Genomic DNA, 24,053 nt, shown 5'->3' on the forward strand with positions numbered 1-24,053 from the left:
AGCTCTCTTACACGCCCCTACAGGCTGTTCCTGGATCACTTGTCGGACATGATGGCTGCATGGAGTCTTACTCTACTTGTAGACTCCGTGCAAGCCATCGTGAATCTGGCCCAATATCTTTTAGAAAAACGTAATGAAAGTTTGATTAAGACTTAATGAAGAAAAAAGGTTATATGGGTAGCATTAGCACAATTGGAATTTACTTTTCCAGGAAGGAAGTCCATGTCTTAGGTATTCAGTTTGGTAAGCAGGATATTATAAGTAAAGAATGAAATACTAGGAAATAAAGAAGGTTATACAACTGTGTATAATTTTTTAAAGTTTCATTTCAAATTAAATTATATCAGATCGGTATTAGGGTTTATAAGATATTATCAGTCTATTTTCAGTTCTTCACAAAATGTAGAGAAGTAATTATTGGACGTTATTTCACTTTCTCTGGGGACCCAGGCAAAATCACAGGAAGAAAAGGCATTACTTTTTAAAGACACATATTTTTGTGGGATAACCCCTATTAATGATGGTGCAGTGGTGCAGCAGTTAGTATTGTCACCTCCCAGCAAGAGGCTCTCCAGTTCGATTCTTGACTGGGGTGCATTCTGTGTCAAGTCTGCATGTCCTTCCTGCATTGGCATGGGTTTTTTCCAGGTGATCTAAGAAAAGGCATTACTTTATAAAGACACATATTTTTTGTGGGATAACCCCTATTAATGATGGTGCAGTGGTGCAGCAGTTAGTATTGTCACCTCCCAGCAAGAGGCTCTCCAGTTCGATTCTTGACTGGGGTGCATTCTGTGTCAAGTCTGCATGTCCTTCCTGCATTGGCATGGGTTTTTTCCAGGTGATCCAGTTTCCTCCCTTGTTCGAAAGACATGCATGCATCTGGAGCCTTTCTCTCTGGGTCTCCGCTGCAAATGGGCTCTGTCCAAGTTGGACTTTACCAGTAAACAAATGTTAAATAAATAATCTGATGGTGCATTTCATATCATAACACATATCTTTCTGTTTTGAGCCTTATTGTAAGTAAAATCTACTAAAATTTACACTGTTGTCTAAAAAATAATGGAAAGGAATATTAGAAGACAAAAGAAGGAAGCATGAAACAAATTGTTATTTCACTCAATATCAGAATGGAAACTAATTATTTGAGATACTAGGCAAAATAAGAAAAATAGGAATGAGAATGTTATGGACATTTTGTTTTTGATGTTTTGAAAGATATTAGCAAGGAGAAACAAAATTCAGTAAATTAAATTACAATTTAAAAATTAGTTACAATGCAAGGATTTGCTTTGGTATTTATCTTTTCAGAAATTGTTAGTAACAGCTTAAGGACATAAAACCAAGTGCAAAGAAAAACTGTTTACTTAGTAGTTTTGTTGGGGAAATTAATGATGAACGTTTTTTATAACATGAAAATGTACAAGGATTCTGGGATATAGTATTTACAGAAATATTAAATTTAGCAACTAAAAAAAGATATGGGGCAGGATTCACGAAGCCTCCGTATAAGAGTTATAACTCATACACGGAGGCTGCAGTTAAACAGAGTGATGTCAGCATGCTCTGCATATTCATGAGAGCATGCTGAATCACACATAAGGCTAACACGATCCGTGTAAGATAGTAGGGGGCGTGTCCGTAGGCCGAGCCCTGTAAGCGGACACGCCCCCAGAAGAGAAAAGTTCCCAAAGTAAACACCCACAACAGAGTCCATGGAAATGTGAATAAACAGAGCACAACACATGCCCCCACAGACTATGAACAGAAAACATATAAATAAACATGTTATATATTTTTTTTAAATTGTAAAGATGTTTAACCGTGAGTGCGCTCGTTTGCACGGGCGTGCCCGTAGCGCAGCTACAGTTAGCAGTCAGTGGGAAAGCATATAAGAACTAAATATGCAAAATAAGCCACGAAGCAATAGTGTAGTGGTAAAGATGTTGGCTGAAAAGCAGGCATTCATGGTTCGAGCCCCCACAGCACCAATTTTTTATTTTTAGCAAAATAAGCAGGAAACAAGTCCCTGACAAATATGTACACATAAAACCACATTTTATGTAAAATGTAATGAAATAGCCCATTTATATTGAAGAAATGTGAGGTAACAAAAGAATAAAAAATGCCAGATGTGCCCATAGCTGAGCTACAGTTTAACAGGGCGAGTGCATCTGCTCGTAGGTGAGCAGTGGTTTAACTGGTGCAAAATGAGTGCCCGTAGCTGAGCAGTAGTTTAACACGCTGAATCTATGTGCCCCTAGCTGAGCTGAGCGTAATATGCGTGCTTATAGCCAAATGAGGCTTAAAGCAGCGTACCCCGTTTGCGCGGAGCTGCGCAGCACGCAAACAAGCTAACCGACGGGCAACGTTGAGCAAGCCGTATCAAAACTGCCTTTACACAGACACACCCCTCAGCATGTCTAGACAGTCATGAAAAATAAAAAGCAGTGGCCAGGTTCGAACCCAGGATACTATACACCATAATCAAAGTACTGAACCACTAAGCCATGAGAGCAGCATCTATAAATGCAATAATAGCTAATATATAGGAATGAATACAAACTGGAGCATGACAATGCAGGTTTACTGAAGTTGATACAATTCCAAAATGGCCAATCACAGATATGTGCGGAAAAAACGGACTATATAAGCCCCATAGGCGGGAATACACAGCATAAATGATTGTAAAACTGACCTGCAGGCAGAATGACAGGAGTAGGAGAGGGTTGTTGCTTTCGAGCACAGAGGTGGGGCGTTGAGGAGTCCAGGTACATAGTCTGGCTCCTAGTCCACAATCATGAGGCCCAACTCATGCAGGGCCAGGTCCTCTGGGGAGCATACAGGGCCGAGGCGTGGGACCGGTTGGCTCATGATCTCACCAGTGCCACAGGGATTCCAAGGAAAGGTGAGCAGGTCCGTCACCACCATGCGGACCTGAAGAGACGCAAGCAGGACCAACTGAACCTTTGGATCTTAGAGGCCCGGCAAACACCCAACGCACCACTACTGAGTAAGTTACATTTAATTATGTATGTAAGAAATTAAACTAGATGATATTATGGAGATGTGTATTCCAATATTACTTCATTTATATTACAGCTGCAGGTGTCCGTTCTGCGAACCGCAGAGCCTATGCCGATAGGCTGGTGCGGTTGTGCCACCAGGCAGGTCAGTAATCCACTACCAGTAACTGTAAAGAAATATAAAAGTATGACAGTCAGCAAAAAAGTGCAGTGTAGTCAGTAAGGAATAAAATGTGCAAGTAACAGTGTGGAAGTGTCTGCAAGTATTGCTTGATTACAAAAGTGTGTTTCAGCCTGTAAGTTAAACCGAAAAATGAAACTGTCTGACATATATTCTGAAATAAAAATGCCCTACCTGTAAGAAAATAGTACACAACCTGCAGCAGGCTGAAAGGTATAGCTGCAGAAGATGATGAAATCACATATGTGAAATATATCCCTGTTGAAATACTGAAACATGACAGAAGTGAGACTGCTGGAAAGGATTGTAATAACTACAGGTAAAACATGTCAATAAAGCCTAGAAGTAAGTACCATCCTGAATAGTAAAATGAAAGCAAGTGAGAGAGTGTGAGAAAGTGTCATGAATCCAGCAATACAGTAGTAATAACCCCTGAATAAAGTATACTGCAGTCAAGACAGAATGAAATGCATGTGAGAACCAAAACCAAACAGCGAAATCTGTTCAAAGTGTTGCTGCATCTGGAATGTGTATCCCAAAATCTGGATATGTTGCTCTCAGTCTGCAATATGCAGATAGGATGATTGTATGTTATACCAAACATCCACACTTGTCTACAGCTATATAAAGCAAATGTAGCAGGATGATGTAGCTGAACAAAGCTAGATATGAATGTGTATGAAGAACAATAAAATGTATATTGATGTTGCAGTAACATTCCTATCACCAAGTTGAAATAGTTATCATATAGGAAACTGTAGTTAGAACAGTAGTGTGTATATAACTGTAGCTATTAGAAATGTACAGCATATGAATTGGTATTCGAAGGTGTTAATATTATTTTCTTTACCCCACCCTATAACCACATATAACCCATTCCACGTGAAAATGGTATGTGCAATCACAATGAACACCCCTGGACGTTTGTCCTGTTGGGTCATATATATTTGCATGTCCGTTGATGCATCTGCCCTGTTCATACATCCAAACCTGATGGCCTGTTGCCATCAATTAACCCTGCATGTTGTTGGACTGTGTATTTCTGGTCAAATTATGCATGTGTTATGCACGCTGTTCAATGGTGTGAATATCTGGGTGTTTGGTTAATGGGAATACTAATGCATGCTGTTACAACTAATTGTGAATGGTATTATATGTCACTAACCCAAACTGCCATGACATAATGCAAAACACAGGACGACAGGGAAGTCGGGTTCCAGCGGACCCACCTCTCCCACCTCAGCTGGCGAGTGCACCTGGCACTAGTGCCGAGTCCGGACCCTCCTCCGGTGGCCCTGTGCCACCTGCGGGTGGAAGCGCTGCAGGGGATGGGGCTTGCCCCCCCTCTGCAAGTGTGGCCGGAGGAGAACCACCACTCACCCTCCATAGCGTCCGGACTGTGGTGTGTAGGGAGATTCGGGACTCTGTTCTCGAGCCCCTACGCCAGCTCGAGGCATGGATGGCGCAACTAACAGGCATGCCTGTTGCCCCGCCTACACAGCCCCCAGCACAGCCCCGTCCTGGGCAGTGAAGGAACAGTGGCAACTGCCTATGGGTGGGGATATCAGTTCCACTGTTGCCATCTGTGGGCTCATGGGCTCTGGATATACAAACCTCCGTCCCCGTCAATTGTGTAACCCCCCCCACACATGTCATACACCGTCCCTGTATGCGTCTTGTTTGTCTTGTCTGTTTACCTACCCAACCTACCTCCCCAGCTGTACCGACTTCCTTTACCTGACATACCACTCTCACCTGAAAAAAAAAAAAAAAGGGCACTCTGTACCCACAAAAAAATTACGCCCCATAAATAGCTGCCCATTCCGCACACATGTCTGCTGGACATGGAAACTATCAATTACAATTGGCTGTACAACAAGTATTATTGTTGTCCTGACACCTCTCTCAGGGGTGGAAGGTTCAAATGTCACACCAAATTAGATACATATGCACAGCTGTTGCTGATGAAGAAATGGGCAGCTATGGGCCTTACCAACATCCCTCCTGCAAATCCCAAGTTTGTTTCCCTACTGTCTTACCCTCTTTGTGACCCCTTTTTCACCACTTTCCTGTCTCCCCATTTTCTTTTCTTTCAAAGAAAATAGTGCGGGTGTGCGCCAGAGTAAGCACCGTTAAGCGGTTGTAAGCGGGTGTGCGCATGTGTGCGCGGAGCTAACCGCCAGTGTGCATGCGTGAGCTCCACGCAAACCAGCGCTAACCTGGTTACAACTGCTTAAAAGTGCCTTAGTCACTTTGTTTGACAGGTCCTGTACTCAGTTCAAAAGCAAAATAAAATCCCACTGTCAGTCCTGAACCCAGGACCTTGGAAACACTAGTCTGTATGACCTACCACTAAGCCATGACTCTTATACAAGAGCATTGTGCTAAAATAAATATAACATGTAATAGTAGGGATGAATGTAAAGGGAATATAGGATGTGTAGTACACAAAGCATGTCTTTTAGAATTACTGTCAAAACTACTGGATTCCCATAATAGTAGTGTGTGAACAGAAACAGCCATGCTAGTTGGTAGCTTGTAGATAATAATGTCAGTTAAAGTACATATATAACTGTATGTATATGTACATATATATATATATATATATATATATATAGTTGTAGGAGTCATTGTGCATACACACTTGCTACAGGGAACATGAGAGAGGAATGGAGAAATGTGAATATACAACACAGCCTGAATCATGAAAGAGATACTAACCTTTACACTCACAGAACACTGTCCACAGCATACCAGCATGGTCCCCGCCCTTACAATCTGAAAGGGCAACGCCTATCCCACATACCCTTTTATAGCACTGACCTGAAATAACAGTGAGAACTGCAATCAGTACACAACTGGCTGTATGCAATTAGCAAATGCTGGCTTACAATTGGTGCAGAGGCCATCACATGGACCTATGCAGATACCTACAAAAGCATCGAGTGCTAACACTCCACACATGCAATACATTCATTGCACTGTCTGGAAGCAGACAGAGGGAGAACGAGAAGTGAGAGAGAGAGAGAGAGAGCAAAAAAAAAAAAAATTATACACTGTGACTCTGTCACCCGAAGCTGTCAGCAGTGACAGTAGCAGCAGCAAGCAGAAGGAGTGGTAACGCAACCAGCTGCGACAAACACAGGTAATGCAAAGTAGCAGGTTAATAGTGTGCATACTGTGAACCCTCCAAATGTGTCATAGGTCTGTATCCATAGGTATGTCCATGTGATATGTTGTGTGTACGTAGTTCCACCAAAAGGGGATGACCATACATTACATGTCAATCAGTCTTAGGCCATGATCCTGGCAGCAGTTGTCTGTGCGTTGCTCCCAGCAATGGCTGTAGTGACTGCTTTGAAAGGTCAGCCAGGTTCAAAAGGCAGGATCAGCCCATCACAAAAGCACACTGGCTGGGAACAAGTGTCTGCAGGTACCCGATATCACTGCATATGCATCCCATACTGCATAATTCCATAGCTTAGCAGACCAGGCCGGTTATGCATATGACGTGGTAGTTCCCAGGGTCAGGCGAAGTGCCCCCTTAGAGGTGTGGGACCACTGTTGCTGTATGCCACTGTCCAGGTACATATCCTGTAGTACGGCCAAGATAAATTATCAGTGTTATATGCGGTTGTATGTCCTCTCGGAGTGCAGGTAGCACACATCCAGGGATACCATGAGGTCACAGTGATGCTGTGTGTCCTTCTCTGATGAGGGCGGACCTCACCTGGACATGTGAGATGACAGGGAGGTTACATCCAGCTGAGATAAATATTTCAACTGGTGGGGGAGAAGGAGGGGGGATACGTGCACCGAACATGTCTGCAAGATTGTTGCCAATATCCGTGTGTTTGGTGAATGTTAAGTAGGTGTGTATTAACACAGAGCATATCTGAGGCATGTGGTCCATATGTGTAACATAACTGAAGAAGGCCTTGTGTCATCCATAGTGTTTGTGTCCATTTTCCTCCCAGAGTAGGCTGTGGCCGTTGTTATGACAGACCATAGCGTAGTACCAGTGCTGACCACAGATGCCTTCCCTTAATGTGAATGTGCTCTGTCCTGCAGTAGCCTCCTGCTATTGTTATACAATCTGCCTCTGTCTGGGGTCCACCGGACAGGATGCCTAACCTTTGTGCATAGGGTCTGGGTTAGAAATGTGTGTGCAAGTTCCATGCAATCTGTGGCATGTCCGTGGTAAGCATTTGCAAAGGGGTCAGCAGTGTGGCTTGTGGCTTCCCCTGGCCCAGTGTGCTGCATGGATACCATCTCAGTCCCAGCAAGTGAATAACTGTCTAATCACATCCATATCAAAGTAGTCTACTGTGCTGGTGGTGGTGGTGGGATATGTATATCCAGGCCGAGTAACTTCTGTCCACATCACAGTAGTGGACGGTGTCCCACATACAGTACCTTGGGATGAACCCCCAGAGTGAGGTTGTGCATTGCACCTGTCAGTGTGTGCTGACCGATGGGGCATACTACTATGTTGTGTGGAATGTGGCAGGTATTGTTGCACAGGTGTTGGCTGAGCACTGATATCTGGCCATGTACCTGTGTATCCACCACGACACACACACATGCAACATATGGGAGTAGTAGAATATCACTACACATGAGTATCATGTATAGTATGTGTGCCATATATTGCTGACATGGTCTGCTGATATCTTGTTTGTGTTCTCTTCCAGGGAGATGGCGCGTCAGCGTAACCCTGCCTACTCTGTGGTGGAAGACGAGGAGATCCACCAGAGCCTGGTGCAGGAGTATGACATCCTGTTTTCCCGCACCAGTCAGAATCAGCAGGAGAGGGCTGCACTGTGGCAAGACCTGGTCCATAGCATAAATTATATTGGCATGCATAACAGGATATATGAGCAGGTACGACACCACTTCAGTGATTTAATCCGAAGTGTCCGTCAGCGTGCATCAGATATCCACAGGCAACAGGTTGCCACAGGAGGTGGGGTGGCCACACATCCCCCCCTCACCAGACTGGAGGGGCTACTCCTAAGTGTTGTGGCTCCAGCCCCGGAACACCAACAGCAGTACACCTGCATTATGATGGAGGCTGGTTCCACACAGCAGCACGACATGGAGCGTGCAGGTAATATGCCATATATACACTTGACTGTTCTGTACACTGTATCATATGCAATATCAATGGCACAGTTTTGCCCACTGACATTAATCTCATAATTTCTGCAGGTCCCTCCAGGGTTACAGCAAGGCAGGCCATCCATGCTGGTGAGTGTGTTTAACATAACCTATAATAGTCCTGATAATGCTAGTAACAGTAGTGTAACTCAGTAGTGCACTGTGTGTATACTGCGGGGTGTGCATGTGTGCATGTGTGCAGGTGTGCCTGTGCCCATGTGTGCATGTGTGCAGGTGTGCCTGTGTCCACGTGTGCATGTGTGCATGTGTGCCTGTGTCCACGTGTGCATGTGTGCATGTGTGCCTGTGTCCACGTGTGCATGTGTGCATGTGTGCCTGTGTCCACATGTGCACGTGTGCATGTGTGCATGTGTGCCTGTGTCCACGTGTGCATGTGTGCATGTGTACACATGACCACGTGTGCATGTGTGCATGTGTGCATGTGCCCATGTGTGCATGTGACCACATGTGTATGTGTGCATGTGTCCATGTGTGCATGTGTCCACATGTGCATGTGTGCATGTGTCCACGTGTGCATGTGTCCACGTGTGCATGTGTGCATGTGTGCATGTGTGCCTGTGTGCATGTGTCCACGTGTGCCATGTCTGCATGTGTGCCTGTGTCCATGTGTGCATGTGTGCCTGTGTCCACGTGTGCATGTGTGCATGTGTCCATGTGTGCATGTGTGCATGTGTGTAGAAGTGCATCACTGGTAACAATGTCTGGAGACTGTAAACTGTGTTTCCTGTCTTCCTCCCACAGGTTCTGGGGCTTCTCTGGTGACCTGCAGCAGGGAACCTGAATCCTGTGCCACGGCTACTGGTAATGATGATATTTGTGTAATGGTACAGGAAGGTGTGTCAGGGTCTGCCATTGGTCAGCCAATTGACAGTACACAGCTGTCAACCCCATCATTGCGCACAGTCATCCTGCCAGTACATCCTTTGTCACCATTGTCCCTAGGTGATGGACAGGATACAGTGGGCATAGACCAGGGTAATGTGGTACCTGTGCAACATGCGTCCCCACACAGCAGCCATGGGCAGGGTCCTCCGATGGTACCACACAGACAGTTGCCCATGGGTTCTCGTGGGAGCATCTGTGGGCATACTGCCTCTGGCCGACGTGCCCAAAGAGGTCTGTCAACCTCAGCTATGTTTCGGACTGTCATGCAGGCACAGTCACGTATGGAAAGGTACACCAGACAGGGTCTGAGGGAGCTGAGTGCATGTCGCACAGCCATGACAGACAGTATGCGTGACATTGCTGATGCCATCCGTAACTTCACCGATGTCATAGACAGACGTTGTGGGGACATATTACAGCAGTTTCACAACCAGATGTCCATGAGCCAGGGCAATGGTGGGCGTTTGCGGCGTCAACATGGCCGTATGCTGGCAGCAGCAGCAGCTGGCAGTCGGCGCAGATGACAACAGGCTCGCGCACGCCCCCATAGTGCCAGCAGCAGCCCCAGCAATGCTGGGTCTGTGCTGTCATCGGAATGCCCCAGGAGACCACGTGCACGTGGCTCTGGACAGTCCCAACAGGGACATGTGTTCAGTCAACACACACCCGCTTCTGATGACAGTACACAGTCTGGCTTAGTACTGGATATGGTCCGTAGCACCCCTGCCAGGCACAGGTACCGTGTCCGTGCACACAGACACTGATCTGTATGGCCTGCCAGGTGCAGTCTGTGGCTGTCCACAAACCCCTGTATATGGCAGCCATGAGGTGGAACTGTGTGCGTGCATACACACATGCGAAATGTTAACACCTAGGGCGACCACATACATGCACACACTGCACCAACACTGCCCCACCCTGTACCGCTGCCCCTCACCAACACACATACACACACATGTCAATTGGTGGTATCAGTGGCTGACTCAGGCATACCTAATCCACACCCTGTGCATATGATGACACTGTGCCACCTCCTGCAATCTCCAACATCATTGCGGGAACAGGTAAACACGTTGCTGATGCACAGGGTGACTACATAGAAGTGTATTAGTAGTATAATGTTGGTAACAGTACAGTGTGCTGCTATGACTGTGTGTTTATCCCAGCATGCCTGCTGCAGTAACTGTATGAATGTCCTGAATTGTTATCTGCACCCATAGTACATAGCAAAGTATAACAGCTGCACATAATTGCATGCCGGTGGTAAGGTTGTCAACAGATAGCCGCATACATGGGTAGCACAGGGGGAAAGCTAATGCAAGTAGTGATATGCAATGGTGGACATGTACAGTAATGGTGTCAAGTTGCCCACAACGACTATGCCATGTGGATGTTCGCGCATGTAGATATGTGTGCAGTACCAATGTTATCCAAATCACAAACAACTATGACATAATATCAGTTCTACCATGGGCATCTGCGCTGTGTATTCCTGGGTACATGTTGATAGTGCCTACATATTTGCATTGTTACTTACTGTTATTGTTACCCCTTCTATGTTGTACAATGCACTACTTCCAGCCTGTTTACTGTAGCTTTGTTTGCATGCATGTTCACTTGGGGTTCCCTGGAACACTGCTTACACCTGCAATGCAGAGTTACAGTGCTTCTGTAGACTTCTAGTGACATCTGCATAGCGTACGATACGTATGTCAACTTTACACATGACAGAACGTCACTGTCTGTCCTGTACGCAAGTACGTTGCCTGTGACACATTGCACACGTCTTACCTGGCATTTACCCACGTGTGCAGTCATATATGTCAGTGCTATGAAACAGTAGCGGTACACCCACACATACACACCTTCAGTATGTTCTTCCCCATTGGCCCTATGTGTTGGTCACCATGGCAATCACACTACTAGGGTAGCATGTGCAAAGGTAACCTGTGAATCGCCTCTATGGTCCAGTTGTGGTTTATGTGAGTCATGTGTCAATGTCACAGCTGCCACATGTATGCAGTCAGCCATCACCCTTGGCCAGGAACGTACAACACATGTGTGGGATGCCACCACACAGCCAATCTGGGGACTGGGCTCTCTGAACCCAGTAATGCCATACGCTGTCAGGTGGCATGTCATATATACTACATCCTGGACAAATGTCAACCCCAATCACTGCTGCTACTATTGATAATACCCCTGAAGATGTTCCTGATAGTTTTGACCAGTTCTTTACTGAGACATTTCAGGCCCTAGCTAGCCATCTACCTCTTAGCTCCCCTGGTCCTGAAAGTAGCACACCTAGAAACCTACTTGCGTTCAGCTGCCAACCAGTCGCCACTTCACTTCTCCGTACCTTGATTGAAACAGTGAAACCCACTACACTTTCTGCTGATCAACTCCCTGCCGAGTACCTATCGAAATCAGATGATGCTATTGCTTACCCCGTCTCAAAGGTAATCAAACAAACCATGGTAGAATCTAAATTCCCCACCATCTGGAAAATGTCATATGTAATCCCACTTCACAAAGGAGGCAGCTCTACTGAATTCTCCAATTATAGGCCAATAGCTATACTCTCTCCACTTGCCAAGATTATGGAAACGTTAGTCATAGACAATTCATGCACCACCTAATCCAACATCGCATTATGGCAGACACTCAGCATGGCTTACGTCCTCATCACAGCACTACTTCAGGCCTCCTAGCCTTTACTAACACCATAAACCATACTTGCAACACTAATTATATATCCTCAGCCCTCTTTTTGGATCTGTCCAAGGCATACGATATGGTTGATCACCAACTTGTACTCCACACCCTGCAAACACTGTCTAGATACTGGAGCCTTCCAATGTTTTCAATCCTACCTGCATGGTCGACAGCAGGCTGGCCTCTGGCAGAACAAACTCTCTAACCTTCTACCTAACACTCTCAGAGTACCACAAGGCTCTATACTAGGGCCCTTGCTGTTCGCCATCTTCATTAACGACCTTTATACTGTCATCCCAAAAGTCAGCTGTATCCAATATGCTGAAGACTCTACTCTGATCTGCTCAACCACATCTCCAGTAGAGTTATGGTCAGCTACCCAGACCACCTTTAATACAATAGAAAACTGGCTTTCTGAACATCGTCTGATCCTAAATCCCAAATAAACTAAACTGCTGTTATTTCACCAACACATAGGTCTACCGCTTTCACCGTTACCATAACATCAACTGATGGCACAATAATCTCCCCTGACCCATCTACTAAACTATTAGGTGTCATCATAGACAATAATCTCAAATGTGACCTACATGTTAACCAAATTATCAAAGCCATCAATAGAAAACTAGGGTCACTTTACAGAATTAAAGCCTTCCTAGCCCCTCCAGCTAAAGGTGCCATAGCTCGCTCACACCTTGTTTCAACCCTTCTGTATGCATCCCCTCTACTCTCGAATATGAACAAGACTGTCGTTAACAAACACTCAATTTGCTACAACCACATTGCCAGGTTTGCCACTGGGCTGCCTTTTAGAACACATCATTGCACCAATCTAAATCAGCTTGATTGGCTTGCAATACCCAGCCTAATACAGTATAACCAACTGATTATGGCCTATAAAATCCTCTATAATCCAGACAATACTCCTGCACTTCAAATATTATCACCCCCTATAACAATCCTAGACCGCATTGATCCTCTAACAAACTACTAATTCAGACTAGCAAGTTTAATAACACAGCCGGTGATTCTCTCTTTGCAAACTCTGTAAGTAGCTCCTGGAACTCACTTCCAGCTGATATTACCCTACTGTCCACCTTAGGTCAATTTAACACTAGACTCATACAACATTTGTCACTTAACTGGCTATGTCAATGTATCAAGCCTGGCTAACTCGAATGTGTAATATCTGTTAACCACTTTACTGTGTAATTTAATTTAATCCTGACTTGTGCTCAGGACTAACATTAACCTGTGGAACATGTTTAACCTGCTTACTTATGTAATCTCTGTAAATAATCTGTTTGTAATATGTAATGCTGGTATTATGTAATGCTGTATCTGCTACCCTCGTAGCTTGTCTTCACGGGCCTCCCCTGGAAATGGACATGCATCCAGTCGGACTACCCCGGTCAACAAATGTAGGATAAATAAATAAATAAATAAAATATATTACAGTGGCTACAATACAAGTCAGATATTGACACGCACTGACAGCATGCTGAACACACTGGGGCATACGTGGGGACTCAGAATAGCATCCTGCCTGGGCATCACACACCTCCGCAGCTGGCACACAGGCATATGTTCCGTCGGAACAGAGCACATGCCACACATGGCACACATCCCTGTGCCACACACTCACAGCCTGTAGGGCTACACAACACACCTGCTACAGACGTGTCAGGTACCTGTCTTGTGTGCTGCACTGGGGTCCCGCTCAACAGGCTGTATCTGGTGAAGGTCACAGTGATATGCCTTAGGGGCACTATGGTCCACCACAGAACACATGCATACAGGTCAGTCAGAGGCATGGACACATATGACTCACTCATTGACCATGCCAGTATGGCTGCCTGAGACATACCTCCCTGGACTACATGATAGGGAACATAGAATGGATCTCTCAGCATGTGGCACAGGCCAGTATGAGCCTGATGTTGGTTGCCAACATACCCTCACCAGGTATTCTACCACTATATGTGGGAAGGGTGTTGTATGTCTACATTATGCTCAGTCTCCACTGTCATTCATAGGGTATCCACTGGCTGTCAATGTGTGCTTACATGCTAGGGAAGCCACAATAATGTGCAATGGTCATCTTGCACGTGACACCCATGGCCCGATGTATAATGGCAAAGCTCCTTGGTACACACATACTGCCTTATGCTGCAGGACATGGTTTACATAGCCACCTCCGTGGGTATCACACAGGTTAGGACACTAACAGTGCTGCTACACAGCAACAGCAGTGTACACCGGAAGATGCATGCACCAGACACTGCCCTCAGCACGGTGAACTGCAATGTCTGTGCAGTACCAGATTCATGATTCATGGCTCACAGGTGTTACCCATCACTGACAGGTTATGCCCCATACCATGCCTGTCATCCCCTACACATGTAACACACATGGATAGGGGGTGGTATCCCAAGGTACCACAGATACACACACCTCCAGGTTGTTGGCACAGCACAAACCATCAGGGCCTAATCATGTGCAGCTAACAGTGTGTTGGACTGCCATCTGGTTCATAGCCTGGCACACACAACCCTCCCATACACAGGAAGACCACCTATCCTCCATAACAACACTGGCAATATGACAGTCTCAAGAACTGTGTTTATATGGCTGGACTGCATCCAGCCAAACATTGTGTGTGAGCATTACTGTAGCTACAACACACTAGTTGAAGGGTTCACATCATGTGGTCACTGAATTGCAGTGGAATGACATGTTACCACTACCACAACAGGTGGGAACATGCAGCACCTGTACATCGACTACATGTACACTATATGGCCCAGACCAGATGTGTATCCTCTGCTGTAGGTATTTCACCATATACACCCACACTGTATAGAGACATACCATGTGCGGACCCTGCACAGTAAGACACAGTCATATTGGTATACATTGCAAATACCATTTATCCACTCGAGGCATGTGTCAGACATGGTAACTAGTGCAGGTCACAGGTATTTATGTGTATGTGTCACACACATACATCATGTGTGCAATGCCATTGCTGGTTTGGGCAATGGCATGCATTGTTATGTACAAAGGCCCACACAAGGTCATACTGTGTGACACAACCACACGTGGCAGTTGTGGGTTACCAAAACATACCTATCTGTACTCTGACAGTGGTAATAGACACAGTAGCAGAGCACACTATTGGCATTACTAGCCAACTAGCCCTGTTTGGCTGTGCTGATAGTGTGGTGACATCCCCTGTGTTTACTGGGGGAGTATGCAGCATCTGGTGTATTGTAGTACTTGCCAAAAGGATCTGTTCTTTCACACTTGCATTTACACACACCCTACTACCCCCACACACACGCACACTTGCAGGATTCATTCCCCTACCTAACTAAGTCATGACACGTGAGAGAGACGCATTAGCAAAGTGCACTATTCGGTTTACTAGATAGTTCCTCTTCATGGCTGTACTTACAGGGTGCTGACAACATCAGTATTTTGAAAGGGTAATGTGCATCATGTAGTGTGATCTCCTGATTGCCAAAACTAACATGTTTTTCATACAGAAATGCACACACACAAACTCCCCACATCCAAACACACACACATGCCATTTACAGGTTTCAAACTCCTACAGAACTACATTACGATACTCGGGAGAGAACCATTAGCAGAGTGCGCTATTCGCATTACTGGGAGGCTTCCCTTCTCCTGCTGTACTTATAGGGTGCTGACATCATCTGTGTTTAGAAAGGGGAGTGTGCATCCTGTAGTGTGTTCTCACAGTTGCCAAAAGGGACATTTCACTCACACAAATTTGCACACACACCAACCCCCCCCCCCATTCAAACACACACATTTGCAGGATTCAAGCCACTACCTTACTATGTTATGACACTCGAGACGGACGCAATAGCAGAGTGCACTATTCGCAGTACTGGGAGGCTTCTCTTCTCCTGCTATACTTATAGGGTGCTGACATCATCTGTGTTTAGAAAGGGGAGTGTGCATCCTGTAGTGTGTTCTCACAGTTGCCAAAAGGGACATTTCCCTCTCACAGCCTTTCACACACACAAAGCCCACTCACCCACACTGAGCATTTGCAGGATTCGAACCCCTATCTAACTATATTATGACACTTGAGGGAGACGCATTAGCAGAGCGCACTATCCGAATTACTGGGCATCTATTCTGCACCTGTAGTATTTATAGGGTGCTGACATCTTTATTTCTACAGAGGTATGTAGATGTAGTACTACCTGTCGGGTGGGGGATAGCATATATATGCATTTTCAGCCACCTACATCAGGGTCAGATATGCACATCGCACTGGCAGGTTATGTTCTATACCATGCTTTGGGACCACAGGACCTGTAACACACAACACAACCAGTCCAGAATACCACACCCACATCCAGGACACACACTTAGCTTCCCTGGGAACAGTGCCAGGATATGCAGGTATTCACATACACCATTCCAGTTGTTAACATCAGGTACAGGCATATTGTGTGTGAGGACTACTCAGGCCTCTACCACTTTACCCTATGGCCACTACAATTTGTGGGTCCATGTGCTATGGCAGAACCACACACCACAGCCACATGGGTGAATACATATTGCACCTGTCCATCTGCAACATGGGTACTCACTGTTCCACACCAGAGGTAGACCACCATTGTTGATATCTGACCATACCCACCTTTCCCTGGACATCCATATCTCATCTCCACACCCAGGCAAGGTTGTCACTGCACACAAACTGTGTTTAGCACAAGCAGACTCTACACTTGTGTAGACTGGGGTGGATGACTTCAGAGGACCCATGCTGGAGGACTATACTGGCCACTCAGCATAATCCTTGACAACTGCATTCTATGAGCATGTGTACAGTTTGCATTGGTCATGCTATCCCACATATACCCATGACTGCTCCACAACAAGACACCTGTCAGCTGTACACCAGCCATATGCGCCGTTCAACAGACAGAGTGACCTAATACATTGCAGAGCTGTGGCCCACAGAGGGAGGACATCTGTGGACAGTTCCGGCACGGCACTTCATTCACACATACTCATTACAACACAGTGTTGACAGTGGAATCGGCCAGAGAATGCAGATAGGGCTCCCCTCAGTCTGTTATTGATGGACACCTACTGTCAGAGATCCTCAGCAACCCTCTCACAGCACACACCAACAACATGGCTGTGGCTTAGCACATTCAATCCCTGAGACCTCCACGGTGCCCCTGCTTGACAGAGGCACAGCTCACTAGCCTCACATGTTGCCTTCTGTGACCTACTTTACAGTGGCACAGTAGCCTACTATCCTGGGGATGCAGATGCCAAGCACACTCTGGCTGAGCTGTCAGTCCCTGGGGCAAGAAGCCTACTATTGACCTCTACACCCATATGTTCAATTGTTGGATGCACAATATTTGTTGTGCTGTTCTACTGTTTGCAGGTCTTTATTGCCATGGCATTCCCTGTTCCTATGGCCAACTTGTGTATCTGTGGAAGATGTTTGCATACGAGGGCGATCCACTGTATCACTTATGTGTCTGTGGTCATTTACTGTGTGCACTGGGCTAATTGCTGTGTTGTGGTTGGTTCCTGGACTGACACGTACAAATACCAGATATGTGTGGCCAACTGCTAAACGGAGATATGGCCTAAGTGTGTGAGCATGCCCAGTTCAGCCTTTCCATGGCATGTTGTCTGACATTTGCCTCATTTATCAAAGTGTGCGAGCATGCCCAGTGTGAGCTTTCCATATGTTGCACTCTGAAGTCCACCACATATTTAGGTGTGTGTGAACTTCAACAATATTGCACGTTTATGATTGTGTGTTGGGTGTCATGTTGTGTACTAACTGGCCAACTGCTTCGTGTCTGCCACAACAGGGATTATACTGTGCCTGCAGGGATTGCATGGGATACTTTGCAGACAGTTCTCAACATACTTTCATAATGACCTAACACTGTAGTACCGTATAGTGTACTGGTTCGGAACTTTCACTGTGGTGGACAGTATCCTGGGCTTTAGTCCTATGACTGCTTGACATCTTCATAGTGAGCACAACAGACTGTGTAGGGGCCAGTTGTGCACATATGACCATGTTGCAATATGTTCAGATATGGACTACCTACACCAGGCTTGTCCAACAATTCTAGTGTATTCCACAACATGGGTGGACATTGGCAAACACTAGCGATGTTCCCTAGGCCATTTCTGATGCTAGTCACAGGCTGTGTTTGTCCTTCGACAGACATTGTAACTGGATTTTGCCATTACATATGTCATGGTTAGTATACTGTGCCTCCGTCTACCTCTGACATAACAGTGATACCCAGGGTAGCCTACCATCTCCCATACACTCATAAGGATGCCTCTTGAGGGGTGTCGATATGTGGCTCTCTGGCTGACCTGTACCAGGAGTTTACTGATGTGTGGGGGTGCCTTCTGTGTTATGGATCATTCTGTACAGCTTGTCCTATGTATGTCAGTGCTGGGGTTCAGGTCTCTCATGTGCATAGCTCACTGCCATTCAGATTGTACAAGGTGCAACATGTTCATTCATTCCAGGTTGGACATGGCTTCATACGTCAGGCACAGCTTTCCTGTAGCTGGGAAGGATGGCGGTGTGTGGGGCTGCGGTTTGTTTACTCAGGCAACACATGGCATCTGTTCATGCTCTTTGCTACCCCTGGTGGGGTTCTGTTGTGGACTTTACAGTTGATGGAGGTGTCTGCTGCGGTATATCCCACAGGGGCTATTGTAGTCAGTTGTGACGCTGATGGAGGATGGCTGCAGAGCCACAGTGAGTTCCCCTTATCTACATCTGCCAACCTTCATGTTTGGGTGGGTATATGGTACATGTTTCTGCGAACACTACAGCCACATGTTTGTCCAGTGCAGGATATTTATCACCTTTTGTACCCAGGTCTCACATTACATGTTAGGTACCTCATGGGTTAACACCTGTGTGGTAATTTGTGGGCACTTACTGTATATCCACGGTGGTTGTCTATACACAGTTCTGCACTTAGCTTGCTGACATGGCTATGGCTACAGTTGTCTGTTTGTAGGTGGCCCTTTTGTGGGTTGCTTGTGTCAGCTGGGGGTCGGATATGGTGGGCTGTTTGTACTCCTCTGCATACATGCTCAGTCACAGTCCTTCCATGTTGGCCTATACCTATAGGACATGTATACAGAACGGGGGTGGGGGGGTGCCAAGACCAGGCCTTGTGGGATGCCACTCATATCCGCTTTGTAGTCTGACATGGATGCGGCATGTCTGACCATGTCAGTTCTGTCCTTGATCTGCTTTGCAACCCCTCTACTGACATAGGGGTGTATATTTAAGCTGCTGAACATATCCATACTGAACTTGTACGGTATTGTCTAGAAGCATGTGCGCGGTCCAGCTACGCTGTGTGGACCACATAGTCCTCATCAATGACCATAATGACTGCTTCAATAGGGTCAGACATGTTTAGGGGCCAGTTCTGCAGTTACAACAGCCACAGTGTGTAGGGTCCAGTATCAGTAGGTCCACAATAGCCTTCTGTCTGCGGTACATACTGATCCTTTCCATAGCTGTGCAGAACAAGCTTGTCAGGATCCTGGGGTGGTAGTTTGGAGTATCCATTCAGGCAACACCTTTGTTGTGATGGACCACTGTTGTTGTACACTGCTCATTGGGTACATATCATGTGGTAAGGCTGACATTGGGCAGTAGTGTGATTTGGCATTCCATTATTCTTGGTGTCCATGTTGGCCTCAGCACAGGATACCATCACATACCTTTGCTGCTGTGTGTTCTGCTTTGCAGATGATGGCTGTTACCTCAGCATCTGCAATGTCAGGGGACCATCAGTCTGCTGGGATAGGTATTTTGCACTCGGGGGGGGGTGTTTGCAATACACCTGACAGGTTGTATGTTAGCAATATGTGTGTGTGTTTGGTATGTTGTTTGTAATATCTGTGTGATTCAGAGCATATCTGTGGATGCCCAACATGATTCCTACCATCAGTTGGGTAAGCCTTGTGATTATCCTTAGTGTCCTGTACGTTTTGTATCTTCATAGGTTCATGGGTTCATAGTAGGCTAGACACCCTAGGCCATTAGTAAGCCTAGCTAGAGTGTGTGTGTCTTTCGCCACCCCTTGCTATGTTCAATTATGGCCATTTATGAGGTTCTTCACTGTGCCTCTGTCTGGTCGTGACACAGTGGGGACCCCAGTATACATGTACGGTCATCCATCCACTTGGCAATATTCCTGTTGAGGGGTGTCAGTGAGGGGCTCTGCCTACCATGGATTGGGATCCTGTTTCTGGGTGTGGGGAGCCTCTGGGTTATGTATCTGTCCCTCCAGCACATCTTATTTCATTATGTGTTGAGGTTGACATCTGTGACTCTCACAGCTCCAATGGCTTTGATTTCCTGTGGTGTAGCATGTCCATTACTCCTGTGTTGGACATGGCCTTGTACAACAGACATACAATGCCTCTGTGTAGGCAGTGTGTGACTGCAGTCAGCTGGGGTGTCTACAGCCAGGCAGCATATGACATATATTTCACACCCTTTATCCTGTTGGTGGGGTAACTAAGAGGTCTTCCGAACTGCTGAAGGTGTCACGTACGGTACATCACATATGAGTCATTGTACTAGATTATGGGTCTGATAAGGGAACAGTACAGTGGCACAGTGACCTCTGTTGATGTTGATGTGAATCATTTCATGGTACGGTGTCCAGTATCAACAGTCTTCATAGCCACATTGGCATTGTGGGTGTCACATGACAGATTAATGTCGACCTGTGTCCCTAGGTCCCTGATTACTCCTTGCATACATAATGGTTTGACACCTATGTGGTACTTTGTGTGTACCTTGTCTGGTATTTGGTGGGACATTCATACTGTCCAGTGTCTTCGGATGTCTGGGTGGAGTTCTTGTGTGTGAGAGTGTGGTCTGTCGCATGCTACAGACTGTACAGCAGTTTTGACTACAGTTATGTGCACATGGGTGGTGTCCGCTGCTTTGTGCATTGTCAGTTACCTGGCAATATGGGTGTCTGTGCTGCATATGGATACTCCCCTCCTTTGATGTTTTGGTGCAGGTGTTGGGGCCATAACACATGATATGTGGTATAACCTAGTAGTGCTGGTGTGCTATCACTAGGCTTGCAGCAGGCTTCTGTCACTGGACAGACATCAATGTTCTCCATAATGGGAAGTGCCTCAGGGGCATGCATATTGCAGTTTACACATCTGGCATTGGTCAGCATTACCCTTATGTTTCCTACCACTTATGTTTTCTAGGGTGGTGGGTAGTCTTTTTGGCATTGCCTACATACAGCTCTATGGAGGCGGCAAAGGCCTTATCCAGTATCCAGATGCACACGGGTAACAGCTGACAGCCATCCCTGTAACAGCAGCATGGCTTGTCATGCTTGACATCTCAAGCAGTCACACATTAGACCCTCTTGGACCGACATCTGTAACTGTGCCAGCTGTTAAACATGTGCATTCTATGTTTGTACTGTGGCATCATTCTTGGTGAGGGTTGGATGCTGCACACAGCCAGTGTCATCCCACCCTGGGGTACATACTCAGAGGGACCATCCATGTCTCTTTTGATGTTGACCAGGGAGGTACATCTCAGGTAATTCACACCAGCATGGACATTGAGTGCATCATATTTCTGCTTGCTTTGGGGTGACCTGCGTACTTGTGTTATGTGGCATTTTGTGGCAGCCTACAAGAAGCTTACTCTACCCTTTCCCTTGTTCAGTCTGGTGAGTGGGACAGCTGTGTGTCTGCCTATACAGACACCTATTATGACTGTATCAGGCATGTTGTTTCTCCTTCTGGCCTGTGACTCTTTGGCACACCAGCTTTGAGTACTATTCGTTGCATGTGCTATGTTTGAAGGTTGTGGTTGCTTGTGATCTACTTTGGAGGCTTCTGTTGGTGTGGTGTGTTTGTAATTAAGGCCTCCGGGAATGTTTGTCTGTGTTTATGTGTTTGATTTACAGTTGTGGAAGGTCTATGTGGGACTGGGTTTGTGGTGTATGTGGTTACCTTCTCCTCCTGACTAGTGTTGACAGTACTGAGTTGTTGGAGCTCAACCTCTGGTTTGGATACATGGATGCATCTATCACATATATTTGCATTTATTGGGGGGTGTTGTGGTTGTCTGTGTACTTGGTACTGGCGTCACATTGCCTCTGGATTCACAGATTCTACTTGTTGTGGCTGGACTTAGTGGATTGTATGTGTGGACATATGTTGTTGCCATACTACTGGTCAGTGATTACTTCCCTTTTTATGTTTGCTCTATCATGTGGTAGCTTCCTCATTCTCTTGCATGGTTTGGTAATGGCTGGAGGCAAGCATGCCAGATGCCTGCATGTATGGCATTGTGTGTTGTTGTTATTTGTAATTGCATACTCCAAGCATTCCTGGCTGTGTTCATGGAATGCCTGTATAACATGTTCTGTGGTGTGTCCCATATTCTGCACTTGCACAGGGCCTTTTGTGGATTCAACATCGGTTTTGAGGGCTGCAACCTATACTTTACACATGTTTTTCACTGTGGTATTCTGGCCAGGGACTGGGGTCAGGATGTGTATATCCAGTGTGATTACTCTATGGTCTGGTCTTACCAGTGAGGGGTACACTTCTCATCTTGCCATCCAGTACACATGTTGCTGATTATCACATCCAGTATGCTTACCTCTCTTGTGGGAGTAGTACATTGTTCCTGGGCATTTTGGTTTTTGGAATCTGGGTAATTTTCTCCTACTGTGTTGCTGCTAGTACAATGCTACCGGTGTATGTCTGGGTATTTTCAGTCAAGCAATATAATGTGGTTTGGGGGGCTTGATATATTCATGTATTCCGACATAGGCCAGGTGCTGTTCCTGGTATTAGGACAGTAGTCTGCAGCAGGCTATATACTGCGAGGCAGTTTTAGCCATTGGTATTTGACCATGGCTATTCCATGCTGCTTGTTGTTGTGGTACCAACATGGGGGTGTGGTTATCCTTGCCATTTCTTGCTAGTCACCCTCCTTTTGTAGCTTGTTCCATGTTTTGCGGCTGTACAGCACAGTATGAGGTGTGATCTGGTAGTGTTAGGGTGCTGATGTGAGCCTTGCCCAGTTCTCTATTACAGGACTATCTACATTCTCCATACTGTGTGCGTTTATACTGCATACATCTTGCTGTTTATACATCTGTCATTGGGTAGCATTACATCTAGGTTCCTATCCCTTGTAGAACCTATGAAGGTGGGTTTGTGTTTTGAGCCTTACCTATTCAGGGCATGCTGTAGGTACTGACAGCCTTTGCCGGTATCCATGGGGCATGGCATGATAGGTGCACGCCACCCCTAGCAGGTGGTGCATCATGTCAAGCTCCGCATATTTTCCCAGCCTGAAACACATTGGCTCCCCTTTGACTGACTGCATTACTTCAGCCAGTTATTGCACTTGATCATCCCATCGTCATTTTGTGACTTCATGCTTGGTGAGGGTGGATGTTAGTCAGGATGCTCAGGTGTGCATATAGTACATGGTGTTACATTACTTAACACATAGCATTCATGCCTCAGGTGGTGCTGCAGGGCTGCCTCTGTCGGATGCGCATATTACACTTCCCTGTACATGTTTGTGAGCAGGTCATGTCATTTTAGGCATCCATGTTATTATTTGAGTGAGTCAGAGGGGATATCATTCCCAGGGTTCCTACTGAGCCAGTGTATGTGCTATGCCTTGCCTCTTTGCCAAGGCCAGGGCATGCTGGGCACGCCTCCTTCTGCCTACTGGGGCAGGCTCAGGTTGTTCCTCCTCCGAGTCACGCTCTGCCTGTGATGGCCTTGGCAATGGTGGGGGGCTGTTTGGCCCGCCCTATGCTGGTCCTGCTGCAGCTGTTTTCGCAAGATCATATTATGTAGCATAGCACATACCATGACAATTTGGGTACATGTAGTTGGTGTGTACTGCAAGGCTCCACCAGATGTGTCCAGACACCGGAACCGTGACTTGAGCAGCCCAAACACACGCTCTATTACATTAC

This window comes from Protopterus annectens, chromosome 1.part1, assembly GCF_019279795.1.
Source record: "Protopterus annectens isolate FY-2018-M chromosome 1.part1, PAN1.0, whole genome shotgun sequence".
NCBI classification, from domain to species: domain Eukaryota; kingdom Metazoa; phylum Chordata; order Ceratodontiformes; family Protopteridae; genus Protopterus; species Protopterus annectens.